At 35.8% G+C, this 9,759-nt stretch overlaps 1 pseudogene; it reads right to left on the bottom strand.

Moving 5' to 3' along the window:
• LOC135213000 (galactose-3-O-sulfotransferase 4-like) overlaps nucleotides 1–9,541 on the bottom strand; it is a 42,549-nt pseudogene extending 33,008 nt beyond the window's left edge.
• Nucleotides 9,542–9,759: the final 218 nt, after the last annotated feature.

Below are 9,759 nucleotides of genomic sequence, written 5' to 3' on the forward strand. Positions count from 1 at the left end.
TATGGTATTGATTATCGAATACGACCTTTTGTCATTCACGTTATCAGTCTCTAGAATCACGTAAGGGTAATTCCCCTTGCAAAGTGAATGCAGCTTACTGGATAACGATTTATCGGATTTCCCATAATGCCTCTTTTACTTTCAGTTGATTTCACGTTTCAGTTTTGCATGGTTACCTCGATTATCGATATATTACAGTGATTTTGTTAAAGCTTACTTCAGGAGCAGGTTAGCTGCGGTATTAGGCACGAGGGCACGAAATGTATTTGAATTGTACAGGATGTCCATAAAGTCCCAGTACCGTTACAAGTATTTAATGCTCAGAATGGTACCTGGACTTTATGGACACCCTGTATTGAAATACAATTTTAATGTATCCGTATTTGGATTTGTATTTTGACATCCAAAGAAAAAGGTATTTTGTATTTGTATTTCGAAAACATAAATACAATTACAAAATACTTTGGATACCAAGTAAGGAGCTGCAACAGGAAAAGATTGTGAAGATCGTGGACTTAATTATTTCAAAGACATCAGTCGACTTGAGTGCATAACGACCTCGTCTTTTTTTGCCTACTTGCCTCAACAAACGACACAACAATGGCGCCTCAGTGGCGTGGTTGGTATGGTGTTGGCGTCCCACCTCGGTGGTCGCGAGTTCGATTCTCGGCCATTCCATTGAGGAGTGAGAGATGTGTATTTCTGGTGATAGCAGTTCACTCTCGAAGTGGTTCGGAAGTCACGTAAAGCCGTTGGTCCCGTTGGTGAATAACCACTGGTTCCATGCAACGTAAAAACACCACACATACAAACAATGGTGAAGGCCGAGCTTCAAACGAACCCAGAAGAAGGTGTCCTGCTTCTGCCATTTGATGTTAACTCACTGAGGTACTGGCGTGATACCCAAAACTTCAAACTTTTGCACCACTTTGCCAAGAATATTCTAAAGTGCTGAGCAACGTCGGCATCAGCTGAGTTAAGCAAGTTTGGCAATTTTTACACTGCTGGGCGAGCAAAGCTCGGCTCAGAAACCATCCGGACATTAAGGATGATAAAATGCAATTATGATATGTAAACTTGTGTGCAAAAAATTTTTTGTTTATATATATTTTTAACATAATTTCAGGTGTATTTGTATTTGTATCTTTGGGATCTGGAATAGAAGTATTTGCATATGTATTTTTGGAACCATTACTTGTATTTGTATTTTTAGATTCAGGAATAAAAGTATTTGTATTTTTGGAATCACAAACAAAAGCATTTGTACTTGTATTTAACTTATATAAGATACCAGTATTTGATCCAACCCTGCTCTTTACCTTGAGGCAACCCGTTTTCTTTGAGTCTCTCGTATTTATTTATCCGAGGACTTGATGTTATCAATGCGCATGTTCTGTGTCCTTTGTTCTACCGCCGTTTGAACATCATTCTCTTACCTGAATGTCAAGAGCATCCTGAAATCATAATCTTCAATAGTAGTTGTAGCAGTAATTGCTGCTGTCGTAGATAAAACCACCCTTGTGCTGGTACGGGCTCTCGCGGTGGTGGTAGTAGTAGTAGTAGTAGTAGTTGTCAGGATTTGCCCTTAACACAGCTCTCTGGAAAACTGCTATAAATGGGGGCTCCCTCTTTCAGTAAAGTAATCGAACACTATAGGCAGTCCCAATGGTCTTTCAATCGCTCAGTAAATTATAAGGATCCTGGATACAGGTAGTTCTAAGTACAGGACTGACTTTAATACTGTTTTAAGACATCATTCTCCTTTGTCTTCATTTCCTCATTCATAACTTAACCGCAATTTGATTTTACATATATATTTTTGCTTATTCGTTTATATCCCTTTGCCATCATCATCTGCATCGTACTATATTTTTCCTTGTCTCTGCTTTCTTCCTTTTGCACAGATTCAGTGGATTTTGATTGCTCATTGATAACATCTTCGGGTTGTTCCATTACAGGGCTATAAACGTTTCTTTCCTGTCTAGAGATAACGGATTGAATTATTCATTGTTATAGGCGGGTTAATTGGTTTTAGATTAAGTTGCTTAAGAACCCTGATATGGACCTGTGGTTTCAGCTATCAGTTGAGACCGTTCAGTTTTCTACAAAGGGCTGAGAATATAAAGTGATTTCGTGAGTAATTAATAAATAAGAAACAACTGGTAGTTTTGCAGAGAAATGAAACATAAAAAACCTGATAAAATTAGAGATAATATATGAGCTCAGCTATTTCCTAGAATAAATTCTTCAGGTGACCTTAGGCTGTCTTTGCCTCTTTTCTTAGCCTTGCGTTATCTCGGAATTAGAATACTGATGCGTATAACGTGTGAATAATAACATAAGCTTGTCTCCCAGCTATGGTTATAGGCATTTGAGCAGAAAAAAGAGTACTCGGTTAACGTTTGTCAGCTATTCCGACTGTCGAGAAATTCCGGATCGATATCTGGGTCTGCTTGAATAAACGATGAAGAAGTAGTCTAGGAATGTGAGAGATAACATTTATTGACTATTAAAAGCTTTAAACTGTTAACTGATACAAGCAATTTATATTTACGGATCAAGTCTAATCAGCAAATGAACACCCTCTAGAAAAACGAAAGAAAAACGGCATTGGAAAGAACACGAACTGGACTCCACGAACCCGCCAATGTTTGCGAAAAAAAATCCACCCTCTCGGAACAGCTCGTAAACAGTATCGAGAACTAGACTAATTACCCGTCCCATCGATCACGCACCGAACGGCAGCTCAGCAATTTGTAGAAATGGCCTCCCGTAGGGTTAATTCTACTTAATACGAAACCAAGACGCCGTCGTCGCTGTAATGTCGTGAAAGTTTAATGGGTCGACAAAGCACACACGTCACACTCAGACGCGGCTCCAGCTAAGAAGGAGCATGGTAAGTAGTCGGGGTTCCCAGAAGAAGGTGTGTGACTGTGAGTGTGTGTGTGTGATCGATGGAGAGTTTGTGAACGCTTTGTGTTCAATGCTGCCTGATTAGACGCTCTTTTTCTTCTTGTGTGGGGGGGGGGGGGGGGCAGTTTACGTCTCTGTGCGTCACGAGATATGTGCAAGGCTCGTATGGCCCGACGCGCCATGAGGCTACGTTAACGAGGTTTGTTTATGGATGGCAAATCATGATTTGACCGTATTTACGAAATATTGGGTAATTGATATAATATGCACAAACTCTTGTGTGTGTGTATATATATATATATATATATATATATATATATATATATATATATATAAATATATATATATGTCCGTGTGAGTACATGAGTGTGTAAAGGCGACTATGGAATCATGACCTACAATATTATTCTATTTATTTATTTGTTAAATGCGCGAATGTATCTTCAGAAAAGCGCTTGAAAATGACGCTTGTACAAACTATTGCGTTGCCATTTACAGCTTACTAATACTTCTACTGGCAACGCTGACGTCAATAAAATTCCGCCAAAATGCTTTTTGTAGAAGTGAAGAATAACGAGTGAGATATTAAGACATTCCACTACGCTCTTCGGGTATGAATGGAGGAAGGAGTGTGCCATTCATAGTTTGCACTTACGTGTTGGTTATTTTAGGGGCCATTTTCCTAGAAAATATAAAGGAGAGTTTCTGAGCATGAATTGATTTAAAACTTCTACAAAGAGTTGGAGTAATAGGTACACACACGCACACAAAGAGAGAGAGAGAGAGAGAGAGAGAGAGAGAGAGAGAGAGGGAAAGTAATTGTTATCTATGTCGAAGAATTGGAATGCAAATATTTCGGTAAAACTGATATTCGTATATTCACTGAATTTAAAACTTAATATATTAATACACACAAACACACACACACACACACACACATATATATATATATATATATTATATATATATTACCTATATATATATATAATATATTATATATATATATGTATATGCATACACATTTACACATATATAATTTTATTTATATATGTACATATATACATACACATATATGTGTATATATATGTAGGCCTATATTAACAACTGCTCAGTAAAGGACGTTTAACCTCGAAAGGTCTCGCAGATCCTCCTTCGTTTATTTTTCGTTCGTGGCATATATCTTTATTTATGGATTTATCACGTTCCTAACTTTCGTGATTCAGTTATACATATATGTATAATGTATATATATATTTACATATATGTATATATCATATATATATATATATATATCTATATATATATACTATATATATACTATATATATATATATATATATATATATATATATATATATATCACTACACATACACACACACACACACACACACACACATATATATATATATATATATATATATATATATATATATATATATATATATATATATATAAAGGGTAGGGTGAGGAAACTGGGTCAGGGAATATGGCTCTAAAAAGAATAACGAAAAACCTTCACTTCCACATTCGCATTTCAATTCCTGAATTATTCCTGAACCCATATGTGCAAAATTCCAACCTTCGGCTGCTTCTCCTTTCTACACAGAAGACTCATCAGCAGTTCATCCTCTGCTCACCTTCATGATTCCTAGGTACAAAAGCCTTTCTTTTCCAGTACCTCTTCCACTTCATCTATCTCCACTTTCTAGGTTGTTCTCCTTCCTCAGAATTCGGAATTATCCGATCAATTAATTAACCAATCAGTCCCCGTTCTTTCCAATTATTTGGCAATACAACAACACCACTTTACTTCCCTAAAGGAGAGTTGGGTCAACAATTTCTTGATGTCTGTAACTCACATCTTCTCTCGCGCCCTTACCAACGCTTATATGTACTATTAAACATCTACGTGAGATATTAAATAGTCCTAGACCACTTTTATTCTATAGCTATCACTGCTCCATGTGCAGATATCAATAAGCACCTTGCTACTATCATTGGGACCTTCAACTACTCTGAGAAGCTTATTTTTTTTATACTATACAGCCTTAACACCCACCACAATGCCTTCCTATTGATCCTAATAAATGCTTTTCTAAGTCTATTTGTGCTGCATTCAGCCTTTTGCTGTACTATGAAACTTCAAACTTCTCATACAGTTGTTTTCATGACAAGGACTTGATCCACACACACACATACATATACAGACACCCCTCTCGCTAAAGCTACACTTCTCCTGTATTAGTTCTTCAGTCAAAATTCTTCTCCATCACTTTTACTCTCAGGTGAAGGAGGAACTATTCCTCTCCCCTTTTCCTTCGTAACCTTTCCCTCTTCCGGACATACCTTATACCCTGGTCAACTCCTCAATCACACTGAAACTACTATACTAGAGAATCCCTCTTGCAGTCAAGTTAAAGCATTAAAAATGACTGATGCCTGAACACTTCCAAAGCATTGGGATACATAAGAGGAGTTCTTTCTGTAGAGCTATGAATGTCTTGGTGAGGAAAAAATGTATCTAAATGGAGGACGAACCTGTTTCTCAAGAGGTTCATGGAATCTTCGGATATCAGGTCTGTCTGTTTATTTCGAACTAGTGACTTGGTTTTAGTAACCTTATAACGTTGGCAACGCTTCTCTGGGAGGCGGCAATGGCTTGGCACATAAATACAATGTTTCTCGAGTTCCAGAAGTGCTTAATGAAGGACTGTGTACTTCATTGTACAGAAAAATTCCCTCAAGATATACGAACCTCATCTCTTGAGGGCAATGGCAACTGTAGGCTATAATCCTTTATAGGAAGTTGGGAGCTTAGAAAAATAACGATTTTGATTTTGTGATGTTAACGTCATCAAATGATCGGAGTCGTGAGATCTGCACTCGTGCGATAGAAGAAAATAACGACTTTAAAATGTATAATGTGCATGTACTTTATAAACATATTATGCATTGTAGAATTGACGATGTCGTATAATGGTTGAATAATTTTTGTCTCCAAATCAAATTAGCGGTTTCTTGAAAATGGCCGGTCTTATGAAAAAGGCAATAATGATTATTGACAAATGCATATATCATATGAAATCATCGTCAAAGTTACTTTAATCCATAATGTAAAAAGAAATGGACTACTAACCCTCCATGAATATAAAAACAAAAAGACAGCGAATTGATATATACATAAACAAAGACACTATCGAAAACCTCTTAAAACGCTAAGTCCATATCACACATCTTTGCCGATACCAACACAAACACTCTCAACAATACTTACTTACAAATATGATACATTTATCGGCGTTCCTCAGGAACTTAATCTCTCTCTTATTCCCTCCTTTTTATTATACGTAATATCATAGCAGCCTCCAGATATTTTGCTTTTATTCGTATCAAAAATTTTACAAGCAAAAGACACACACACACAACACACACACACACACACACACATATATATATATATATATATATATATTATATATATATATATATATATATATATATATATGCTTAAAAAGTAACAGAAGACGCACGTCACTTCATTATATAAGCGAATACCACAGGAAAATGACAGGCAGAGGGTCAGTAGTACCAAGCGCTTTCTCCTTCATTCAGACATCGATGCCTGAATAAACAGGAGAAAGCGCTTGGTACTGACCTTCTGCATATCATTTTCCTGTGTTATTCGCTTATATATATATGTATATATATATATATATATATATATATATATATATTATATATATATATATATATATATACAGAACAGATAGGCGAGATAGGGGTTTTGTGAGCCTTCATATGTATGAATGAGAGAAAGCAGGATTCTAACGGGGCAGTTGTTGTAAATGTGCAACACTTATAAGCACAGCTGTTCTTTTTTTTTTCGTGAACATCCCGAATACGAAAGTGTGATTCGTCGCAGATGATTGCGACTGATAATGGAGTTATTGTTTTACGAATGATGTGCCAAGGAAATCGTCGTAACAAGAGGTTGGTCGATATAAATGATTATCCGAATGGCAGTGATGAATACGCAGCTACTAAATGATGGTGACAAATGATTCATAAACAATGATTAATGTGGTTAAATCATGATTGTATACGATGAGGCCCTAACAGCTAATATCAACTATACTCTGTTTTTTTCCATCTGTCCATCCGCCTGTGGTGTTACCGTATGGTTACACTGCGTCCCGGGCTTTAGATAGTTACATTCAGCTTACATTCAACAATAATAATAATATCCTATTTTGAATATTAACGGTGTACTTCGCATACAGTAAATTATTAAAACACTTTTCAGTTGCAAATGTACACCCAAATATCCTTTTATTTACCTAAAACTTACACATAGCGTAACTATTTAAAGCCCGGGACGCAGTGTTACCATACAAAAACACCACAGGCGGATGGGAAGATGGAAAAAACAGAGTATAGTAATAATGATGATAATGATTACCACTCATTATATCCACTGTACGTTGTCGCCTGCGGTGAATATTGGTGATTTTCACTGGCATCATGAACGTGTTCATGATGAGAGGTGATGATGGCCAAAATATATATTAATAAAAATCGTTCAATAATGAAAATATTATGGAATATTTCGGCTGTCGATGTCTGCAATATTGGATATATATCTGTATATGTATATATATATATATATAATATATATATCTATATATATATATATAAATATCTATATATATATAATATAAAATATATATAAACGCCGACGGTAAAGTTAAGTTAGAATGTTTGAACAATTTTTCCAGGTCCATATATAACAAATTTAATTGTCTTAGTCGCTTACATGGAAGGTGGTATATATTTAATAATGTATAGTAAATTATTATTATATTATATTATTATTATTATTATTATTATATATTATTATATATATTATATATATATATATATATATATATATATATTGATATATATATAAATTGTATATCTATTTTATTTATAATGCCAATAATATTGTTTTATATGAAGGTCACTTTGTATTCTGAAGATAATAAATAGTAGTCAAAATAACACTGGTAGGTAAGTATATATATTTTCAATAAAATTTTAGTATTATGAATTATATTGTATATTATATGTAACAAACCATTTATATAATACTTCACTATTGGAGGTGTTGTTGACAACTTAGGAGTGCTACCTACATTTACCTTAAATAATTAGACACAATAAAAGGTAGTAAAAGAATTGTGTAGTATATAAATGCATGCACTTCTTTTACATTTGTGTGGGTATTTTTTTCCCACTCTGCACATTCAATAATCTCTGTAAAAAAACTTGAAATACCGCTAGCGAAGGTTGTGTTCACTTCAAAAAACTTAGAAATATATTTCAAACTACGATCTGGTCAAAGTCCAGATGTTCATGCATCGTTTGAAGCTTCTATGTTTTGGTGCTTGAGCGTTTTTGTTCATATCTACGACTTCATATTTGCTATGTTATCTCCAGTTTATCTTAGAACAACTATTTACCTTACATCGTTAAGTCTTAATTTAGCTACCTTTTTCCTACAAAGTAGGTAGTACTTACATTGCTTGATCTTCCGTATAATTCTATCTGATCTAATCCTTTTCAATATGTTCTATATATATGCATATATATATATATATATATAGCATATATATATATATATATATATATTACATACACACCACACACACACACACACACACACACACACATATATATATATATATATATATATATAATATATATGTGTGTGTGCGTAAGTGTGTGCGCGTACGTATACATAGAACTACTACATAATGATACCAATTTCCAACGTATTTCTACATTTTTGTTAAGAAAATATAAGAGTGTCCAGTTAGCCATTTTCACGTGCTACAACAACATAACAAAATTTACGTGTCCTCACACAAATGTCCACACATTCAAGTTAAATAAAAGTCTATACCTAAAAAAAACTGACCTTAGTGCTTGACTCGTGTTAAGTAAAGGAAAACTTGATTAACTTTGCCTCAACTCCTCTTGAAGAACTTGAAAGCACGTTTAGTCTACGGTATTCTCTTTCCTCTTGGCAGGCCTCTTACTCATGAAAGAGGAGAATGAACAGGTCAGGTGAACAAGACATTAGTTTATGTTGGTCCCTGGTAAGCGTGTTGAAGAGTGGAGACTTATTTCCTTCATTTCAATAATTGTTGGTTAATTGGTATTTATTCTTACGTCAGCCATTGGGAAAATCAGCCATGCTATATCAACACACAACACAGTATTGTTCGTTCTCAGTCTCCTGTAGCCTAGGCCTAGGTTGCTGGAAAACTGTTTCCTGGAGACGAGGAAAGCCGCGTTCGTTGAAAAATTTCCAACATATCAGTTGCAGAGAAACAGAGGTTAAGAGAATGAGAAACTTTCGCGGGAGATGGAAGCAAAGGAAAGAGAGAAAGAGGGAGAGAAAGCGAGGTTTCAACAGGTAGGCTAAATAGTCGAAGCCCAGCGGGTGGAAGGTAAAGAGACCTCTTTTTCTCGACCGTCGCCAGTGGAAGAGCGGGAGCCTTCCGAGCCCTATGGCGGTGCTCTCACCACGAACTCCTAGCGTATACTGAGACATGGAGGAGCTGCTGCTGCTGTTGGAGGAACAGAGGAGGAGGAGGAGGAGGTACTTGATCTGGGGTGAGGGGAGTAGTGGAAGGGATGCGTGAGCAATGGGAGTGCCACCAAAGAAGGCACTTCCTCTATCACTACGATGGAAATCATACCGAAAACAAGAAACGCGGGAAAATACAGAGTTGACCCATAAAGCTGTCGAATAATATTTCCAGGGTGCTGGAAGCAGCTTACCAGTTGCGTCCGGACCTT

The sequence above is a fragment of the Macrobrachium nipponense genome, chromosome 42 (assembly GCF_015104395.2).
Source record: "Macrobrachium nipponense isolate FS-2020 chromosome 42, ASM1510439v2, whole genome shotgun sequence".
NCBI classification, from domain to species: Eukaryota; Metazoa; Arthropoda; class Malacostraca; order Decapoda; family Palaemonidae; genus Macrobrachium; species Macrobrachium nipponense.